The sequence below is a fragment of the Manis javanica genome, chromosome 11, assembly GCF_040802235.1.
Source record: "Manis javanica isolate MJ-LG chromosome 11, MJ_LKY, whole genome shotgun sequence".
Taxonomy (NCBI): domain Eukaryota; kingdom Metazoa; phylum Chordata; class Mammalia; order Pholidota; family Manidae; genus Manis; species Manis javanica.
The window spans coordinates 103,818,658-103,838,598 of NC_133166.1; the positions used below are offsets into that span (position 1 = coordinate 103,818,658).

A 19,941-nucleotide genomic window follows, 5' to 3' on the forward strand; every position below is an offset into this window, starting at 1 on the left:
ACACACAGAACATCACCACCCAGTCTGGCTCCCTCCCTCAACTAGAGATTTCCCAGGGTGGCTCTTACAGCATCACCAACCAGGGGAGGAACGCAGGGCAGGAGCCAGGTAAGGTGGTTGCAGCTCTCCAATGGCCTGTCTGGTTTTGCCAGGATTCTTGTTGTGTGAATGTCAAGCACAATCCTAGAACTGACACCCAGGGGGGAACACGTCACATGGGAATAATGGAGCCCTCAGTCAGCCCCCGCAGCCCTTTAGCATCTCTTGGGATTTGGACTGAGAGACCGAGTTAGTTTACTTTGAAAAGCTAAGCAGCAAAGTCATGCAGACTTGGAGACAGAACCTGCTGCGTGGGTAACCACACTGGAGGCTGTACATGTAGACGAGGGGGCAGAGGAGAGCATGTTCACAGCCCCCGAGAGAAGGCACGGTCCGCACGGCCACTACACTTCCCACCCTCGGGTCTGCGATGGTTCTCTGTAACCTTCTAATAAAGCCCCTTCTCCTTTTGCTTCTTTGAGTGAGTTTCTGCTCTTGTAACCAGACGATCTCTAAGACAAATCCTGTAGCTGTCTCAGAAGGTGGGTATTGTGACATAAACTGAAAGCAGCTGGCACTTAATTGACATTCAATAAAGACTTTTGAATCTCTCCATGTTCCTGTCAACCAGTCACTCAGCAATGGAAAGAGGAAATCCATAGATGTTCTAGACTAGGGTTGGACCTCAGTCTTATGTTTGATGAACATTTTTATTATCTGTAAAATGAAGACAATGCTAATATTGACTCTATTGTCTGCTGGGAATATGAAATGAGATGCGGCAAGCTTACTACCTAGCACACGCTCAGTGAATGTCAGCTCGGATTATTACTCCTACCGTTGCTATTATTACTTAAGATATAAGGGTTGTTGTAGGTCTTGATCTAGGTGAGGAGGGAGGAGCAGAAGCTGGAGTGGGCAGCAAGAGAACAGAGAGGGGCAGGCTGTGGGGTCAAGCAGAGAGGAGGGACTGAAATGGGACGTGCAGAATGAGAAGGGACACTGGAACCCTAAGCCTTAGATAGATCTAGCACCTCAGTATTCATGCAGGATTTGCACCTACCACATTTCAGCGCACTGCACAGTAGATAAGGAAAGGTGATATTACACAGACTTTATAGATGGGCAAACTGAAGCTCACTAAAGATCTGTATAATATGCACCAACCAAATCTATACCCACTCCTTTATCCTGTAATACCACATTGCCTCTGGACAGTAGGGTGGAGGGACTGAAATCAGAGGGACTGAAGGAGAAACTGGAGCATTTCTCTGGAAGTTCCTTTTTTCATTCCAAGGTTCCATTCAGATCCCTTCCGGGCATCCCAGCAATGGCATAGCTCTTCCACGTCAGACTCAGAGCTCCAGAATGCAAGCAGGGGAGTGCAAAGATGGACAATCCTGGGATGCCAGTTCGAGGACCCAGGGTGGACGAACACCCAGCTTTGGCATCAGGCCCTGGCCCAGGAGAAGTCTTCCTCTGGCAAAAGACGAGGCTAAGTCGTTCACCGTCAGGTCACTGTCTCGTTGGTGACACGGGGCCCTGCAAGGTCTCCAAGACCCTGCCCAGGTCAGTGTGTATGGAGTGTAGGCCTTATCTTCAGGGTTTCAGGTGACCCCCAGGACACACATGCAAGTTTTCTGAACACTGCCATAATCAGGGCTTGCAGCTGGGCCCCCAGGCTCAGAACAATAACCCTTGAGCCATAAAAAAGGTAGTTCATAGCCACTCCCGGCCTCCTAGACACCGCTTCTCCCTGAATCCTAACACAGCAACTGCCATACGGTTTGTACTCACGTCATGTTTGTTGAATGAACAAATGAATAAACGAACAAGCAAATGAAGGGCAGATCAGCTCTAGCAATAAAATCAGCCAGGGCTGTCGCACTACAGCGGCCCTGCTGTGCAGACTCGGCCTCTAGGTCAGAGCTCCGCAGCCACCCTGGCCTAGGCAGCGGCTGCGAAAGAAGTGGAGGTCAGAGTGATCCCCCTCCACACTTCCTGCAGTGTTTCAGAGGGGCCAGGCCCGGAGGAAAGGGCAGGGCCCGCGATACCCAGGCAGGAGGAAGGCTCTGCCCACCCCTTTCCAGGACTTGGCTTCCGCTGGCCGTTCCCCTGCTTCTCCCTGCTCGAGGCCCACTGTCCGGGAGGGGCTGGGGAAGGACCCAGAGAAGAAACCCAGCTCCCTTAAGGGCTGCACAGCAATGGGGGTGGTGCCAAGAGCCGTTCTCCCTAGTATTTTCTTTAGTGCTAATGACCTTAATTGCCAATAATAGCAGCAACGATAACAATCCTGGTACAGCAAGCACTGTGATGGCTTCTGGCATCTTTCTTCCGAAGTGCTTCTAGCACCTGACCTCACCGTGGGGCACATCATCCTTGGCGGGGCTGGAATGGCTCTCTCTGTAGAGAAATCAGGCACCAAGGAGGTTTGGCGTCGATGTGGGTGCACAGACTTGGAGTGGGGAGAACTGGGCTCCAGCTCTGGCCTCAAACTATCAAACTAGCCTGATATCCTTGGGCTTCTCTCGGTTTGTTTTCTCACTTGCCAAAGAAGGAGAGTGGACATTTCCCCAACTCTGTCCATCTCAAATGAGCTATCCTCCGGCCCAAGGCCTGGCGACTGACCTCCCCTGTACCAAGGGCACAAAGCCCCTGGAAGTCTGGACGCCAGCTGCGCCTGCCCTAGCATAGAACAGATGTCCTGCAAGCGCTCCCCACACAGGGTGTGGCACAGACGGCAGGGAGGAAGCACGAAAACATCCTCCAAATGGTCCATGAGCACCCGGAGAGCAGGCAGGCAGCAGGCTGCTGCAGAGGCCAGATGCCATTCTGCCCCAACACCAGGACTGGCTCAGATAACAGCTGGAGGTGTTCCAGCACGGGTGGGGGTGGGGGAGCAGCTGACAGCCTCCCTTACCTGCCAGAGCACGTGACTCCATGATGCTGCGTCCTCAGCTGGATGCAGCCCCTGGGCTCTTCCTCCCAACCCACCCCCGCTCTCCCATCCTCTCCTCCATCAGATCTATCCTCTCTCCTCATTCAAGTCCTGTTCAGCAATCACCTCCTCCAAGAATAACTTCCAGGTAAGCCCTGCCAAATTCTGGTCCTCACATTCCCACCGAGGCCCATTCAGCTGGAGCAGCGCTAGGTCACGTGTCCCTGCGCCAGCTGAGGCTTCAAGCCTGTGTTCCCACCCGTCTGCCACTAGATGGGGGACAGCAGAGCGTGGATATTTCCTATTTCCTTCTTTCTAGTTTCTTCCATCCTCCACTCCCAAGCTATAAAGCAGGGCACCCCAGGCCCAGGACAGTGGACTAGAGATGGACAGCACTCTCCTAGCCACCAGGAAGGCTAATGCCAGAATCCTGACTAGGGTCTGGACAAGGGCTTGGCCTACATGTCTACCTCCAGGGCCAAAAGTCTGGACTGACAGGGAGGGCAGGCTGGCCTAGAAGCTGGCTGCTTTACCCAATTTCTCCAAACCCAACCCATGGTTCAGAGGAAAACCTCACTTCATCCCACAGCGCCGACTGTAGTCACTGATTTCCAATGTCTAATAGTATTAATTTTAGGTTGAACAGTATGAAATTGCCTTCTGTAGGTCAATAGTGGTTGAATATTGACAATTGCATATGATTTCATCTAATAACTATCTGGGGGGAATCATGTTCCCTTGTAGACAGTAAGTGTCCTGAAGGCTTGGACCCTCTGTATGTCTAGCCAATCTTTCTTGGTTTCTAGCTTAGGATATAGCAGAATGGTGGGCTTGGAAGGTGTTGAATAGGTACTTCTTAGTTCAACTTCCACGTAGGTGAGATGGGGAGGTTTAGGAACTGTCCTACTCCCAGACCTCAAGGGTGGCTTGAGACAGATTCCTTTAGATTTCCTGACCTTTGGTCATCCTGGGCAAAAGGATAGAACTTAGCTACAAGCTGCTACATTGTGCTGGACTCTATGATAAAAAGGGTTTGGCTTGGACATTGAGTTTTGCTCCTTTGCAGAAGAGGAGAGTCTTGAATCAGAAATGCCTGTCTGTTTCATTTCACAGTGGGGGAGACAAAAAGCCCAGAGACATCACCTGCTTGGGTCAAGGTCACACAGCACGCCAGAACCCAGATCACCAGTTTTCTGACTCCTAGTCCTGTGCTCTTCTGGCAGGCCTGGCGGCACACAGGAACAAACTCCTCCCTGTCTGCCTCCTTCCAACTTCCTGGCTCCTGCTCTTTCAGGCTCCCTAGCAAGACAGAGGGGAATTGACAGACGGATCAATAACCCTCTGCTATATGACAAGGGCCCTCCCTAGTCACACCAGGCAGAGCCCCACAGTTTCCAGGGAGAAGAGAGAGACGTGCACTAGAACAGTCCTAGAAATCTGATCTCTCTCTCCAGAGCTGGGACCAGGCTGCCAAGGCGGGGGTGGGCAGCATGGTGATTTGGGTCACTGATGGTACAGCCAGGATGCAATGTCCAATAAGGACATGGCAGGGGCGGGAGTGGGGGGCGCCTAGAAGGCCTTGCTTAGCCCAGGCATGAAGGCTCAGGGGGCACAGCTGGTTCTCTCAGAATCACCTAATTATAGAATTCAGAAGGGATGTGAAAGGCTGGTCACAACCTCTGGGCTGTTGGTGAGTTTCTCCTCTTACATCTGGACCCCTCCTTGAAAGGTAGGTGGGTGATTCCGGAAGCCCTCAGGCCCCAGGCTTCATCCACTGGCCCACGGCATGGTGGGGAAGTGCCTGCCTCCCACCTGTTGCCCCGGACCCAGCTGGCCCACCCATCATGGCCTAGCTGCTCCCACGGGGGGTGGGGAGAAGCCTGGGTTGATGGCAGGGGGGTGGGAAGGAAGAATCTCTGGGGAAATCAGGCTGTCAGGAAGATCCCTGGCTCCCTCTGCAAGCCGGTGGGGAAGAGGGAGCTTAGAACTGATGTTTCTGCTGTACAGGAATTTGGCAGATGAGTTAGAGGAGCCCAGGAATCTAGGAGCCCTTTCTGGCGCTGACTTCTCCCTGCAGCTTAGCATTAAGGGAAATTTCAAACCTGAAATGTTGGAAAAACAGTACAATAAACAACTCCAGACCCTTCACTTAGATGCACCAACTGTTAACATTTTGTATGCCCTTTCTCAACATATACATACACACACACACGTTTTTTGCTGAACCATTTTAAAATCACTTGCAGACACTTTGGCCCTAAGTACTTTTTCATAATCCCTAAGAATAAGGATAATCTCCTGCAAAACCATTACCACACCTTAAAAAATTAACAGAAATACATATCACCTAATATCTATATTAAAAAATTTCCTAATTGGCCCAGGCTGTCTTTTTGGATTTTTATTGACACAAGATCCAGTGAAGGTTTATGCATTGCATTCGGCTATAATAACATCTTTTTAGTTTCTTTAAATCTAGACTGGCTTCTGTCTCCTGCCCCTTGTCCCCAAACACAAGTTATAATGTTTTTCTAATGACATTTACTTTTCTGCAGGCTCACATTCTAGGTTCGTCTTTTGTCTCCCCATTTTTAGGTTCAGGATCAATACTTCTTCCGGCGCATCAGGAGGAAGTAATGCCAGGTGTCCCACTGCTGCTGGTGTGTGGTTACTTGGTTAAGGCGCTCAGGGCTGAATCTCCCCATCGTTAAGACAGGATTTTGCTTTTGCAAGGAGGTGATACACTGAGATCAGCCTTTCACCCAGTGGTTTTAGGATCCATTAGTAAACCTAAACTGAAAAAGCTATTATATTGGGGGGCTGCAAACTGGTACATGTAAAGTGCTGCTGTTACTTCCACATTTCATTCTTGGCATTTATCTGTAAAGAGTTTTCCCCTCCCTGCTCCATTTTAACTGTCAGAATGAACTCATGGAGTCTTTCATTCAGTATCTTATAATCTATTTACTTTTAGTTTTGTTGATGCTCAGGGTGTCCCAAATTTGCCCAGTGGGAGCCCCTGGAAGCCAACTCGTGTGTCCTTTGGTCATGTGCCTGGCCTAGCTTTCTGGCGCGAGCATGATTCACCTGTAACTCCCCATCCCAGATGTGGAAGCAGCCATTTCTCCCAGGAGCACTGCTTTCTTTTAGTGAGAAGCGGTATTTAGGAATAAAAGGCATTAGGTGCATTCAGGGCTACTGAGTAGCCCTGCTTCCAGACTCTTCCCATGGACAGACTTAGGAGATATGTAAAGAATCACAGGGTTCTGCCTCAGCCTCTCCAATTCCAAAGTTTTATCTCTCCTCTTCCATAATAAAACCCTGATTTTCAGAAATATCAACATAGTTACTCTTTTGACCTATCCTACAACAAACAGAAAAGTTTCCAGTTTATGATACCGATACCATGACCAGTAACATACCTACAAAGTAAAGCCCAAGATAGCTTTGTCATTCTTTTTATCCTTAGAATATACATTCCACTAAGGATGTAGAGCCAGGCCATTAAACTCAACAGTTACTTGAATTAATTCTTTTTTTTTTGTTAGTAATTAAAGTGATTGTCAAGATCAGTGTCTGTTGTGGTTGGGCTTAGGCTTTGCTTCTGGATCTAATTTAATTTGTGAATATGTAAAATATTTAGCTGGTTCAAAAATCACAATCTCTGAAAGGTTATTCATTTCCATTTCTGTCTCTTTTACCCTGTCCCCACCCACTTAGGTTAATTTCTGGTTTATCTTTCCTGTGTGTGTTTGTATTATGTGTGTTGGCAAAAAATATTCTTATTTCTCCTGTTTTCTCAACCCAAAGGTGGTATGTTACATGTACTCTTTTGTATCTTACGTTCTTCTCTTAACATATCCTAGAAATCACTTCATAGGGCTCTTATTTCATTTTGGCTGCATGGTATTCTACTGTGTGGATGTACCATTGTTCAGTCAACCAATCAACCAATCCAGTACGAATGAATAGACACTGAGTTTCCAGTGATCTCTTTTCCTATTACAAATATGCCTCAAAGAATCAGCGGGTGCACATCTTTTTTACTTGTGAATGTGCATTTTCTGGATAGATTCCTAGAGCAGAACTCCAGAGTAAATGCATATGTTGTTCTGTTAGATGTTGCCGACTCCCCCTCCATAGGGGTTGTATTGGTTTGCACTCCTGGCATTACATTGGCAACCTAGGTGGATCTCGCTAACAAGTGTTCTAAGAGATTCGCTGAGCCTACCCAAAAGACCTTGGCCTCCCTACCAATGAACACACCAGCTGAAGCTCCCTTTGTCCTAGTGATCTGGCAGGAAGGCAACAGCAAGGGGGTCTCAATGATTCCACGCCGCTTTACCTTCCTGACTTATCCCAGGGATTTCCGTACCGTACTTGGGAAACCAGAGCAGAGAGAAGCGATGAGGCTGAAGACTTCAGCCAGAGAGGAACTAGAGCGACGCAGGGCGGAAGAGAAGAGGACTCTCCCCCCTTGACACCTATGTCTCATCTCCTTTGGCCTCTGCACCACGCCAACACAAATGGTCTCCAAGAGCTCCTCCCCTGGCTGGGAGCCCTTGGCTCTGGTTCTAACTAGATCCTGCCTCATTTCCGTCCTCAACCCACGCTCACGTGGGCCGAACACAGAGGACTGGCCTAAGGTAGGGGCAGAAGTCGAAAGTCCCTGCCATGTGTTTAAACATGTGCAGAGGAAATAAGTCAGTGGAACAAGAATGGTTCATACAAAGGAAAGAGGAAAGAGGAGACAAAGAGAGATACTGGGAGAGGAAGCTGAGTACAAAACATTGCACACAGGCCTTTGGGACTCCAGCCCCAGGGCCTGCTTTATCCCACAACCACTCTGCAGAAAGGGGAAATGAGCGGGGACAGGATGTCACCCCAATCTGACAGAGGTCCAGGTGTGTGGTTTCCTTGTGGCTCAGAGGCCTTGTCTTTCCTCCCTCCCTTTCCTTCCACCCACCGAATACCAACTGGGGATGACACTGGAAATCAGCACAGGTCCGGGAGCAGGGAACTGGGCTGGGAGGGGAGCCGGTCTGAGGGGCAGGTGTGACGGAAGAGGTCAGAGGCAGAGGAGCTCCTCCAGGGAGGGCAGAGAGGCCCAGGGTGGGGCATTCTTCTTCAAGGCTAAATCAAACACCTGTGTCAACCTAACCCTAACATGCCTCTTAAGGACACTCAAGCCTGGAATGAACATCTTCCTTTCCCCATCCAGAGTTTGGTGGGTCTGGAATGCCCTAAACGGACAGGGTTTATCCATGTGTTTGGCTACTGTGTCCAAGGCCAGAGCACAGAAAAAAAAGAGCAAGGGACCCGTGCATGTTACTGAGAGATGCTAAATTCTAGAGTAAGAGGCAGTTTCCTGTGGAATGCTTGAACTGCTGATGGGTGGCAGCTGAGTCAGTGCTGGGCTCAGGAGACCCGGCATCCTCCTCCTCTCAAGACCCTCCAATCAGTGCGGGTGCAGGAGTTAGGCTTCCCAACATCCTAGCTCGGGATCACCACCTCCTCCTTCCCCTCTACACCACCTTAGTTCTCCAGCTTTCACACCTAGCGCCAAGCTCTACGGGCTCTAATTCTGCCCCCTAACTGGGCCCTCCCATTTCGACTTTCTTCTGACACCGAATACCATAGAAATCTGACTCAGCCCCTCCCTCCCACCATTGCTGTGGGAGCAGGCTTCCCACGGTGAACAGGGCAGGCTAGAAACAGATCGGCTGATGCCCGGGCTCCCCCCAAATGCCACTTCCTTCTTCCAAAGAACGTTGACCAATTGCCTTAGAACATCTCAGGCGCTCTGCTGGGTGCTGGGAGTCCCAGGAGAAACACGAGCGCCGTAGCCTTGACCTTGAATCCAGCCAGGGACACGGAGGTGGTGGCGGGAAGGCGCCGGAACCGAGGCTCAGCAGGGCCCAGGGGTAGGATGCCTGCTCCCGGCTCTGGGCGCCTCCAGCGCGGAGCCCTCGGAGGGAGCCAGAGCCGGGGGCGGAGGGCCGCGGGGGAGGCTGCGACGGGGCGGGGCCGCAGGCCGCTGCGGCCGAGGGGGGTAGGGGCAGGCTGCGGCACCGATCCCGCCCTGCAGCCCCCCGGGAAGGGCTGGGCTGCGGGAAGGCAGCCCGGCCTCCCCCAGCCCGTGGGTCAAGGGTACGGGAGCGGGCCCCTCGGTGTGCGTTCAGTAGGCGGTCTCCTCCTGGAGAAGCCCACCCTGAACCCACCAGACTCTATGCCGAGTTAGAACACAGAATAGTTGGCCCGGGTGCAGGAGGTGGGATTGTGGGTCCCCAAGATGGGAGGGTGCGGGGGGCCCGGGGAGCGGCGTTATTTCGGGGTTGCACCTCAGCAAGATGGTGACTGGGAGGATGGGGCTCCCCACCAGCAGGAGCAAATATATGAGCTCACCTCCCCACTGATTACAGAACAAGGGCATGGATCCTGTCCTGGGTCCCCTGCCCTTCCCCATCATAAGACAGGGAGAGGGGAACTGTATGGCCTTGGGGTACACTCAGATCAATCATTCAGCTCCTCAAAACGAAAACTGGCTCCTGTTGTTCCCCGGCTCTCCCTGAAGCGCTCCTCCAAGTCCTTACTTCCTTCTTTCCAGTTTCTAAGCTCTTGCCTTTACCACCCCTCCAACCAAACTAGCGGGAGCAGAGGGCAGGTGCATCCCGCCCCTACCCCATGGCTTGAGCCCTTCAGATCTGTCCGCGTCAGGTCCGAGACCTACCTCGCAGGGCACCTTTCCACCCTCCCGGAGCCAGCGCTGCATGCCACGACCCCGGGCCAACGAGGGAACCAGCTCACTAGCCATAGGGGCCACCGCCTCTCTCCTGACCCCTGCCATGGCCAGTCCCAGCCGAGGGTGGCTCTGGGTCAGAGGCCCAGAGCTAAGAGGACTGAAGGGGGGCCTCCAAATAGGAAGGAGGGGCAGCCCTGGGGAAGGGCTGGGGGGGAAGGATCTTACTGCTCCCTGCCAGGCACCCCACCCAAAGGAGGAGCTGGCGAGGTAGATGGGATCTTACTTCCCTTCCCCCAGCAGCGTTAGTCGAGGGCCCTCCTATTTCTTCATCTGACATACCCCCCACTAGGCCAGCCGGCTGCGCGTCTGCAAGTTACTGTAAGTCCAGCAGGAATGCCTGGGGGAGGGGCCTCAGGCGGACAGTACGCCGCCTCGCCCCCAGGATGTGGTGACCACTCCTGCGTCCTCCTAACCCGCCCAGGAAGAGCGGGGAATCCTTCAGGGGGGCTGAGGTGGGGGTGAGACCCCACTCGCCCCCGGAGATGCCAGCGGCCTCCTCCACCCCCGGAGCGACCCAAGTCTGTGAATGAGCGTGAGGGACAATCCCAGCCCTACTGTCTAGCTCTCCAGCCTGACAACGCAGTGGCCGCAGGAGCTCAGGGACCCTCCCAAGGATGCCTGGGATCAAGCCCCAGCCGCCAAACACTCACCAACCCCACCGTCGCCAGCCTTGAAACTGCAAACTTTCCAATTACACCCCCTTCTCCTCTCTCCCCTTTGGGACCAGAGATGTACGGGGCGGTGCCCTCAGAGACACTCATACAGTTGGTTCTTGACGCTCCGCACACACTCAAACAACAGCGGTGCGAGGGAACTCCCAGCTTTTTCCACAGCTAATTATAGACGTGAAAGTCTGAGGATGTTTTGCAAGCCGCAGAGAGAAACTGCTGAGGTTCCTCTACAAACCAAAAAAAATGTGATTTGGGCGCTCCCCTTCCCCACCCCCAACGTCTCCCGCTCCCACCTCCACCCCGCCCCCCGCGAGCCCCTCTCTCCGTCCCCTTGGCCGCCTTTCCTTCCTTTTGAAGATTTCTTACTCTTTTTTTTTTCCCCCATCTCTCTTTGGGGCTTTCAAGAAAGGGAACAGACGCGGAAAATATTTTTGCAACAGTTTTCCATTCTGCGTCTCATTCCCAAGCCAAGGAGGGGGGGGGAGGCAGGAATGGATTGGGGTGGAGGTAGGGGGGTAATAAATGCTTTTTCCAAAGGCTCAATTGGGGTGTGAAAAAGACGGTCCCTCCATTTCCCCACCCCCACGGCCCAGGAATGACAAAAACTAGGAAAAAGAGAAAGAAATCACTTGTTTGATTATATGGTTTCTCAGAACGGAGTCTAGGAAAGAAATACAGTATTTGACAAATCCGTGCACGCGCGCGCGCGCGCGCAGCCACATACACACACACAAAACCTAAACCCAGTCGCAAGAAATAGTCTAGGAAGAGGAAATTCACGGAGTTTAGAAGCCATTGATGGGAAAGAAAGTTTGCAAATCGCAAGTCAATACATTCTCTGCAAGCCTACCTCTCTTTCTAGCAAAGATCCGGGCTTCTCCAAGCGAGACTCTCCCTCCGGGTTTCCATGGACAGGATAGGGCGGGGGTGACCCCTCACCGGTCTCCCCAAAGTGGCGACCACGCTAGAGATGCTGGCTTTGCTCTCTTGCCTTTCCGGCTAAGGCCAGGGAGTGGGCTGGGTGTCCACCCCCGGCCCTCGCAGTGGGAAGGTTCCTGGAAGAAAATGGGTGCAGGGAAGCTGGGTGGGTGTCTCTGGCCTCCCGCTCCTCCGAGGGGTGATTCCCCAGGAAGTTCGTCCCCCCACCCCCAGGTTTGGACGTCTCAACAGCAGAGCTTTCCTAAGAAAATGCTTGTCATGGCAACAGCTCCAGCCAAGTCGGGCCGGACTTGCTCATCAGCTCCCCCGGAGCAGAGCGGGCGGAGAAGGGGGAGGAGCCAGAGCCGGGACGGAGGCGGGCCTTGGCGAGAGGCCAGGCCAGTTCTCTGCAGTTAAGGTGGCTCGACTTCGAGCGGCGGCTGCTTCCTGGTTTGCCTTAAGGAGGAATGGGGAAATCCTCTCTGCCCTCGGGTTCCTCCCCGCCCTTACGCTGGCTGGTTGAAAGGAGAGTGGGGTGGAGGGTGGAGGTGGGGAGTGGATGTGGGTGGCGGTGTTCAACCGTTGCTGGGTGGAGGGAAAAAGGAAGCTTCTGCAAGCGGTTGGCTTCCTGCAGCTCCTACGGGCCTTTCAACCTCTTATTCGCTTAGACCCAGGACCCAGAAACCCAGACACCCCAGGTGTCTGTGGAAACGTGTACTACCCGCTCCCACTCTCCTGCCTCGTCTTTCCAGAGAAGGAATTGCTTCGGATGCACATGCACACACAGCTTTGCTTAAACACAGACCTTAGCACACACCTCCTCACCCAGATTTCACACGCACACAGTCCTGGTCACATTATGCTCTCTCTTGCCTCTATACCCACTAGAGGCACATCCATACTGCAGGACAATAGCTGCCTTCTTTTGAGTCCTACTGTGAATGGGTTATGGCACCAAAAGCTTTGTCTACACAGTACATTGATGGCTGTCTTGAAAGGTACTTATTTTTGTCATCCTCATTTCAGAGTTGAGGAAATTGAGGACCCAAGGCAGCCCAAGGTTACACATCTGGTTGATGACAGCCAGGATGTAAAGCCAAGTCAGACTGATTCCAAAGCCTGGGTACTTTCCTGCACTTGTATCACACCCCCCAGCACACGTTTCTACTTTAATTTGCAGACACTCAACCATCCATGTACTTATACACAGCCTATAAGTTGTTAGTCACACCCCCGCAGCCACACACCCATGAGCATTGGGCAACAGTGCCACCCATAGATTTTGCCTAAAAGCTTGTGGCTTTCAAGTACAAACATGTAACATCAACTGGTTCACACAACAGATCTTCATTGACTGATGTATTCCCACACCTACCTCAGCACACACACTCACGTTCATATGCGTGTGGAAGGCAGGCTAACCTACACCTGACAGCTTACAGCTGTAAACTATGCTGTGAGAGAGGTGACTTACCAGCTCAAGGGGTTGGGAAGAAGCCTCTTTGATCCCTTGATTTTGTTGTCAGGCAGCTGCGTCTGGGGAGGTCTGTCCCTGTGCACTAGGTGAAACCTCAGCCTGGACAGGGGAGGGTTCTTGACTCTGATGGAGAAAGAATTCACAAACAGGTCGGATGAGTGCAGGCAAGGAAGGAATTCATTAAAGCGGGAGCGGTAGTGACTGGCAGCAGCCGTGCAGGCAGCAGAGCGCAAGGAAGAGCAGAGGGAGGAAAGGGAGGCTCACTGAACTACTCGGCACAGGGCAGATGCTTGCCAACTCCTGAAGCCAGTCATCAGGTGCCCAGTGTCCCCTTGAATCTGTGGGTATGGGATCTAAGCCCCTACCACCCCAGGATTTGGGGGTGCCACAGAGCACTGGATGGAGTAAGAGTATGTTCTGAGAACTCCCTGAAGCATAGCAAGATTTTTGGGCAGGCTGCTAAAAAGCATGACCGTACAGCTGTGGTCAGTCTCCTCCAGGTCACCCAGGCGACAGGAACTTGCAAGCTCAAATCAGAGATCTCAGTAGCCCTTCCCTACTTGTCTGAAGAAGACCAGAGAGAGAGAGACTAGTTCTTACTTCTAGAATATTGAATGAAATAGCAAAATGACAAAGACTTACCTTGGAGAGCAGAGACAAAATGCAATGTTGAGCAGTGGGTAGTCTTTATTTAAGGTAAAGTACACACTCAAAGAAAGGGGAATGAGGGCAACCTCAGAGAGGAGCTGTGCTTAAAGGCTTAGGATTCTGTCTTTTATGGATTTCAAGAATGGAGTAAAGGGCCCGGGGGGGCATAAGCTTGACATGTGGTCTCATGATGTCTGTCTCCAGGGAGAAACATGGTGTCATCATCCATAGTCCTCTAGATATTCTGTAAAATAAACTTAACACAAGGAATTTCTTGATCCTGTTCTTCTTCAAGATAGTGGTGACCCTCAAGCAGTGGGGACATACCATTTAGGACTGCTTATCCTGCCTTAAGACAGGGTCAATACCATAAAATGTTAGGAATCCCCTTCTAACTCCCTGGGTTTTAAACTGGAATCAGAGCTTTAAGATGGAGTCCCTCCTGTTCTTACTATACTGTTTATATCTTGGCATTTTTCATCGTAGGCAGGAAAAATTAATCATAATGCTTGTCGCATGTCCCTGCCCCACCTCAGTTTCACCACACTGTCCTCTGCCATCTGTCCTCTCCAGAAGGAGGAATCAGATGCACATGGAGAGACAGAGTTGTAAATTAGACCTCTGGGGATGGTTTCTCTCTGCCTACTAGTGCCCTTCCCAAGTTCCCAACATTTGGGGCCTTTCTTTCCTCTATTATCCTACCCTACTATTTCTCAGTAACTCATCCACATCCTATTTCTGAGCAAGGGAAAGTAAAACAGACAAAAAAAAAAAAAAGAAAAGAAACCTGTTCGGAGTGGCTGGGCTGCGCTCAGAACTCAGAGATCCTGACGTGGTGCTGGAGACCGCCTGTTACCATCTGTCTCGGGAACCGAAGCGAAAACCAGCTCCTGGCTTTGCTGGGCTCTCCTCCTCTGCCCCGACCCGCTGACGGAAGGCTGCCTGGGTGTGGAGGGGCCTTCTGGGTCACCCACTGTGGAAACCGTCCTTGGATTGTTTTCCAGCAGTTCTTCCTTCCTAGGGATTGCGGGTCCCACACTCCTGGGTACATAGAGGACACCAGAGGTGAGACTTGTTCTTATTACTCCCGCCCCTTCCCAACTTCTCTGGTCCCACCCATTCCACTCCGCTGGGCGCTTCAGCGATACAGCTGGTGGCACAGACAGAAATAGTACCTCGTTAGAGTTTGGAGGTCCTACCAAAATGTCAGCTTCAGGAGCCCAGATCAATCCCTGGGGAAGACATGGGAATGGAAGGAAGGGAGTCAGCTGAGCAGAGCTTCTGATTTAATGGCTTGCCAGGCTCCCTGCCGGATTGCAGCAACGCGACATTTTAGTGCCTAATGAGTGTCAGTTGCGTCTTTATCATGAGGAAGCCAGTCTCTGAAATGGTGCTTTAAATGTATTAAAGTATATTTTAAGCTTGTCTCCAGTGACTATAGTGGAGGCATTGCCTAACTGTTCAGGAAACTTGTCTTGGGGGAGTAACAATTTAGGCCAAATGTGTGGTCCCACTAAAGCGCTAATCTACTTTAGCAGCCTGGCAGGTGGGGGCTGGTACAAGATGCCAGTTCACAGCTGGTTAGTGTTTGAAAGGCGAGGCCCTCTCCTCAAGCTCCCTGGCTTCCGGGGAGACAGGCTGTGCAGGGGGTGCGCTCCGCTGTCTGTCCCCGCTCCGGCTGGCTGGACTCACCGGCAGACCGGGAGGGTGGCTCCTGTGGCAGCTGTCAGGGAAGTCCTCCCTCTCCTCTGAGCCCAGTGTTCCTGCTGCCCGGGAGAGGGTTGTGGGGCGAGAGGAACCCTCCACCCCATTCCAACCCCCAGTCCCCGTGTGGACAGGAGAGGAGGACGTGTTAGGAGGATCAGGGTGACTCCAGACGTGGCTGCCGCCCCATCTCGCCAGCGGCACCAGCAGCACCAGCAGCACCAGCCGCAGACTGAAGCCTGCACGTTCTGGAAACCCAGAAGTCCTGATGCCTTATTTCTTCCAGCAGCAGGCCTGAGGTCTAGAACAAATAAAATTAAATCTACCCATAAAAATAAACACGAAATGTAAGAAAGTGAAGTTGCACCCTTTCCTCAACTATGGCAAGAAGGAGGGCATTGCCCCCACCGTTGGAAGTCACTGGTGGGGCTGCTGTCCACCTCTGGCTGCCCCGGCTGCTGGGCAGGCCCCTTTTGGTTCTCAGTCCAGCCCCTCTTGATTTGGATTCCCTGCTGCATTAACGGTGAGTGGCTCTCCACAGCCAGGCGTCAGGGCCTCCCCAGGGCAGGTCAGTCTCGGCAGGGCTTCCTTCACTGTGGACCTGGTCCCCACCCATCTCTCCCTTGAAGAAAATGCAGTCAGCCTTGTCTCCCCACTAGGCTGTAACAGGATATGCTCCTCCGGCCTCCTGAGAACTCCCCCTTGAGTTGCCCTTTCTCCCCACCTCCCTGGAATGCAAACCACATCTCTCTCCCTGCTGTTTTGTCTATGCAGAACAGTAACCGTCTTCCCCATTCCTAGACCTAGTTCTTTAAAGTGGTCTTTGTCCTCATGGTTAAGATGGGAACTGGCATTTTATTAGAGGTCCCACCCCTACCCAAACCAAATTCAGCCAATTACATCCTTTCCTGGGATTTCTGAACTTAAGACCAAAGATAGAACAAGGCTCAATTCCCTCCAGCCATGGACACTGCGAGGAGTGAGGCTCTGGAAGTCATCAGGGGCCATGTTCCCTGCACCATGGAAGCCTGCCAGGCGGAAGAATAAAGTTTTCACGCAGAGAAAAGCAGAGAAACTGAAGAGTGAGCTCTGGCAGCATGTGAGTCAGCCATACCTCTTGTCCTATTGCGTTCTTGCTGTTCCTACAAATGTGTTACTTGCATGACTCATTATTCACGCATAAGCCAGACGAAACTGGGTTTTTTGGTCACTTGTACCAAGTAATACAGAAAGTAATAGAGAAACCCTTTGAGTTGGTACCAGATGCAGTGCTGTGGGGGAGGAACATTTACCTCTACCCTTTAAGAGTCTTCTCACTAGTCTAAATACTGAATTAACGTGAGACAGGTTAATAGGGGAGAATCAAGTTTAATTTTGTACATACGGGAACCCCACCTACATGAGACAGGAAGGTAAAATGAGGTACATATGCTGTTCTGAGCTAGGGAATGGAAGAGAGGCTAGGGCTTCGAGGGGGAGGGCAACGCATCAGAAGAGCACCTGCTTGGATATTAGATGTTTGCCCCGCCATGCAGATGGGTCACTCAGACAAAATGTACAACCCTTATTTTGGAAAAGACCCCAATTTAGATTTTTTTCTAGGTACTTAAGGGAGGGGTAGAAGCTTCTCTTGAGTCCACAGAGCCTTGTTTGTCTTTAGTTCAAAAGTGAGGCACATCTTGGGGAGGCTAGTTCTGAACCCCATCAGGGCCAAGTGCAGACCAGCCCCAAATGTGTCACTTTCACATCAGATGATTTTGAGCTAAAAACAACCAAAGCTTAAAAAGACTCGAAGAAACATAACCTCCCCACCCAACTTTCTAAAAAGAATTTAGATAGAGGACCTGCTCCAGGTAGAGAGCTAATCATTAGGTAACCCCATTATATGAACTAGGGGTAACAGAGAGGAATTTAGCAAAGTCAGTTTGTTAAAATTCCCCTCTGTGTCCCATTGTTTCTGGGTGGCCCAGCAAACATTTGCTTACTGAACCATTTACTTTTTTGTCTTCCTGTGACTTGATCTCCTTCCCTTTGAAGTCCCAGACCCTACTCCCTTCTCCTTCGGACAGGACAACATATAGACCTTATTTTGCCTGTCTTTGGAATCTTACATCTGTGTAGATGCCCCATAATGTAAGTACATAGTTAAATTTGATTTTCTCCTGTTAATCTGTCTACTGTCAATTATAATCTTAGGCCAGCTAGAAGAACCTTGAAGGGGAGAGGAAGATTTTCCCTCCCAACCCTACCATTTACGTACACTCATTTCAGCCATTTTATTTATGCATTGTATTCCTTACTGAATACCTACTATTCAATTCAACATGCATTTCTTGAATGTATACAGTTTCTACATACACTGGGTGCCGATGAGTTATACAGAGGTAATAAAGCTTATAGTTTAGTGGAGGAAAACAATATATTCATAGCACAAATAGCCACAATAGAAGGGGTTATCATTATTCTTTTAAACATGTTTATTGAGTGCTTTATGCTACACTAGGTAGTACGTGTTAAAAGATGAAGCATGAAAATACTTCTATGGAAATTTCAGGAAATGATTATTTCTGACAGGAGTGTTAGAAGACTCTAGAAAGGAGATGGTATTTGCAGATCTCAGAAAACCTTCAAAAGTATGCTTTAATCTGTTTGGGCAGGGGTGGGGTGGGCGAACCAGGAAGCGTAATAAACGAGGAGGTCGAAAGAATAGAGTGAACCTGGGCGACAGGTTGGGGCAGGACTGGGCGGCCCTGAGTAGCCTCTTTGGGTCTGTGTTTAGCAGCTGGCTGTGGCAGATGCATGCAGGGTACTTTGGTAACCAAACTGGCAGGTAGGAATAATTTGTCCCGGTGCAATGCTGGGCAGTTTTATATGACTTACATAACACAGTCCTGGTCTTTCTAGAAGCCTCTGATCTAGTTGTGGAGATACATAAAATAGACGCCAACAAAACAAAGTGTGCGATGAAGTCTGAAATGTAGGTCCAGACGAAAAAGCCAGAGAAAGTCTAGTGAAGTGTCAGCTGAAGATGGGCTGGAGGCTCCATGGCTGGATTCACAGAGTTGGGGGTCCAGCTGGTCTTTGAAATTCTTCCCAGTGTATCCCTGCCACTCCCCTGCAGGGCCAGCCTGCTGATGGCTGAAGCCAGGGTCAACAGAGGGGTTTCTCCAAGCGACATCCGCCCCCATGCCCTTTCTCCTGATCATACAGAACCCTGGTCCATGCTGTTCATGGGGAGGAAACTGGATCCAGGAAGACAGAGCACTTGGGAAACTAATGTAGCTGCAGTCCAGAAGGTGAGAACGTCAACACAGGGACAAGGGTGAGGGGGGTGAGGGTGCTAGCAGAGATAACAAGGTAGAAGTCCTTGGAATTGGTCTGGGCCTGATGACAGGAGATAAAGGGAGCCTGTTACTCGTAAGAGCCCAGATGGCCAAGGTTCACCTTCCAAAATCACCTGTAACCCAACAGCTCACTCAAGCGTGTGCCAAGGCCAGCTTCGGGTAGCAGATGGGGAGGACTCGGCTCCTGGAAGACAATAGTGGCTGTGGCTGGGAGGGTCCGAGGAAGACAAGGATGGATGGTTCTGGCTGTATTATGAGCAGATCACAGCAGGGCTGTTCTTCCACTGCAGGCAATGGGGTGGGCCCTCCACAGGAGGCCCAGCTTCCAGCTCACCCCCTGCTGAGTGGGTGGTCATCTACACTCGACAAGCAACCATTTCATTTTTCCCACTTCCTGGGATTCCTGTGGAGAGGCCTGCATGGGACCACCTTTCCTGAGCTCATTAGAAAGCGTGGCATCTGAATCAGCAACCATGCAGAACAGAATGAAATCGAGGGACTCCTCTGCGGGCTGTGAGGAGCTGTCTGAGGACCACCGACCTGTCAGAGGTCTTTGTGGCTCAGCTTCTGGGTTTGTGGCGTTTTGTTGTGTGGCCCGTTTCATGCCCCGATGGTGGCAATCACAAGGTTCAGTGCCAAGGATTCCATTTTATTCCGGGATTTCAGGCAGAGGACGGCTAGGGCAGGAGGGCCTTTGAGCCGAGCAGCGGAGGTGTGTCTGCGGAGAAGCCTGGGTGTGGGCAGCACCGTCCCGGAGGGAAGGAGAGCCGCCGATGTCTCCTCGTCTTCACACCACCAGGGATGTTGGGGGCACACTGTGAAATGGGGAGAACCTACCAGGAAAGCCAGAACCAGCAGAGGGGAGGGCCAGAAGGATTTTTGGATCCAGGGCCTCTGATGATATGCGGAATCAGTTTGATTTACTTGGGAGCCAGTTTTGCTGTTCCAATTTCATTCTGGTACCATTGTTTTTCGGAAGCTACAGTGGTTTGGTTTTAATTTCACTTTGAATTCATTAACTAGGTTTTTTTTGTTTTCTTTTAACTCGTTTGGTGTGTGATTGGTTTTCCTAACAAAATATTTGTCTCTCATTTGTTTCAGTATACAGCAAATTAGTGCCATTTAAAAATAGCGTTTGGTTGATGGCTGTGCTCAGCAGAGCTGAGGAAGGGAGTGTGGAGAGGAAACAAGGGATGACTTTTAACTTAACATTTTAATCCTATTTAGAGTGTGGGCAATGCCTTAAGTGCTCGTTAAGTTTCAAATGAAGATGAAAGGAAAGCCAAGTTGGCAGGACCCTTCCTGCCCCATGCCAGACAGGAAGAGTTTACAGTCTGTCCAGTCTCACAGGTTCTGTTTCAGAGCCTTCAGTAGCTTTTCTGTGTTTGCACAGTACTTTG

General features: G+C 51.1%; 1 protein-coding gene and 1 long non-coding RNA gene across 8 annotated transcripts in view; one reads left to right on the top strand and one right to left on the bottom strand.

Moving 5' to 3' along the window:
- The window catches only part of ATP2B4 (ATPase plasma membrane Ca2+ transporting 4), an 83,058-nt gene extending 71,353 nt beyond the window's left edge, over positions 1–11,705 (bottom strand). For 2 of the 7 annotated variants that reach the window (XM_017680153.3, XM_017680155.3), the window contains exon 1: positions 11,301–11,704. The gene's annotated coding sequence lies outside the window, so the exon portion shown is untranslated. Of the gene's footprint in view, positions 1–9,707; positions 9,894–10,429; positions 10,569–11,300 lie in introns of those variants that run through there. The other 5 variants (XM_017680152.3, XM_017680154.3, XM_017680156.3 and 2 more) reach the window with 4 other exon arrangements.
- Positions 11,706–14,424: 2,719 nt separating this feature from the next.
- LOC140844308 (uncharacterized) lies at positions 14,425–19,739 on the top strand. Its single transcript, XR_012122463.1, has 3 exons — positions 14,425–14,558; positions 16,159–16,296; positions 18,408–19,739. It is a non-coding gene; the product is annotated as an uncharacterized lncRNA (long non-coding RNA).
- Positions 19,740–19,941: the final 202 nt, after the last annotated feature.